The sequence below is a fragment of the Frankliniella occidentalis genome, unplaced genomic scaffold, assembly GCF_000697945.3.
Source record: "Frankliniella occidentalis isolate FOCC.00 unplaced genomic scaffold, Focc_3.1 Scaffold33, whole genome shotgun sequence".
NCBI classification, from domain to species: Eukaryota; Metazoa; Arthropoda; class Insecta; order Thysanoptera; family Thripidae; genus Frankliniella; species Frankliniella occidentalis.
In genome coordinates, this window is record NW_026267163.1 from 1,864,797 (window position 1) to 1,866,575 (window position 1,779).

The window sequence follows — 1,779 nt, forward strand, 5'->3', positions numbered from 1 at the left end:
CTAAATTACACCAGACCAAGCACAATACTCGTTCTTCCACCTCCGAGAGGGAAGTGAGAATGGAGGTAAAGAACGAGTAAAAACTGACTGTAGCTCAACATTTTTTAAATCTCCCCTTTTCAAATTTTTATCACTAGTTCCTACTAATTTTCTGACTTTATCTATTGTGCTTTATACAAAAGATCAAAATAAATCTAATCAAATCTTATTTTTCAGTTGAATCAGTAAGACTAACAACATGCTCAGGTTCAAGGTATAAGAAGGTATCCCATGAAATGAGAGAAATAGCAGCTTGTTGCAGTAATTGAATTTTATTTTCATAAAAATGTCCCTTCGCCATTGAATCATACAATTAAAAACAAAAGAGTTCGGTAGAAAACACCAAGAAAACCGGGGGGGGGGGGCAGCAACTGGCTCCCCTAGTTTATTGAATGTGGATCCAGTCCTGACTTTCAAGTCTGACAAAGTTTTCTTCATTCTCATCTTCATACTCCACTTCCCAATCCCAATCCCACAATGTGTTGTGGCAGCCCTGTGCGCAGGACCCACAGGACTCGCGCTGGCCCTTGAGGCAGTACGGTGTTGTGAACACGCTAAACTTGAGCGCCGGATTGACCGACAGCAGGGTCTGGACCGAGACCTTGTGGCGCCAGTCGTGGGCGCAGCGAGCGGGCAGCCACCTCATCGGGCGCAACTTGAGCTCCCGCAGGGCCGGCACAGTCTCGGGCGTGATGGCCAGCAGCAGCTCGTCGGGAGGGACATACACGGTCAGCTCGAGGTACCGCAGCGACGGCAGAGAGGGCAGCGTCCTGAGCAGCGGCTGCAGCTGAGGGAGGAACTCCACCCCGTCGTCGTCCTTTTCGAAATAGCGCTCGTCCTCCCAATCGTTGTCGATGTCCAGCAACTCCACGGCGGACCGTCCCGACCACGCCAAGGCCTCGACCAGAGCGACCCCGACGTCATCTGGGCTGCGCGCAGAGGGGCTGTACTTCAGGGCGACCTCGCGGAGCTTGGGGGCGCGCCGGAGCAGCTCCGTGGCGCCGAGCAGTCCAGGTCGCATGTCGGGTGACACGTGCAGCGTCACCCTCGTCAGCGACGAGGCCAGGGACTCCAAGCCGGGGAGCAGCGAGCAGGTGAGCACGCGGAGGTTGGGCATAGAGGCGGGCAGTGACACCGTCGAGGTCGTGATGAATCCGTAATCGTCGGCGAGGTGGACTTCCTCCAGGGTAGCGGCGTGCCCGGCCAGCACCAGATCGACGAAGGGCTGTGACTTTGACCAGAGAAGGCAATTGAAGTACCTAAGGGACGGCCGGGGCACAGGAGTGTGCAGGCTGACGGGGGAATGTCCGCGGCTCAGATCCATGCACCACTCGACCACGAGCTTCTCCAAGACGGACGTCGACGCCAACGTCCCGAGGAGCACGTCGGCGTCGGGCCACGTTGTAGTGTCAAGTAACGTGACCTCCACGACCTTCAGCTGGCCGAGCGCCTCCTGGTTGCGCACGGTGAGTGCGGCGGGAACGCTGCCGGCACAGTCCACCTTCAAGTTGAGGTGACGCACTGCGCACCTGGTCGTGGCGTAGACCGCGAGGTGGTCGTCCTGTGTCGACGAGAGGGAGAGTCTTATCCAGGCCAGGCGTGGCGCCACGCGCAGGATCCGACACAGCTTCTCGCGATCGATAACGTAGGAACTTCGGTGGCGCCACACTCCGGGATGAAGGGCCAGGTCGCCGAGCCGCTTGCACACGAGGCGGCACGTGAAGAGGTCGTCCATGCCCA

The 1,779-nt window shown here is 57.2% G+C and overlaps 2 protein-coding genes across 2 annotated transcripts in view; both read right to left on the reverse strand.

Annotated features, from left to right (window-relative positions):
* The window catches only part of LOC113212277 (uncharacterized), a 34,852-nt gene that overhangs the window by 13,485 nt on the left and 19,588 nt on the right, over positions 1-1,779 (reverse strand). The gene's annotated exons all lie outside the window — the stretch shown is intronic.
* LOC113207662 (uncharacterized) overlaps positions 1-1,779 on the reverse strand; it is a 12,336-nt gene that overhangs the window by 8,915 nt on the left and 1,642 nt on the right. The gene's annotated exons all lie outside the window — the stretch shown is intronic.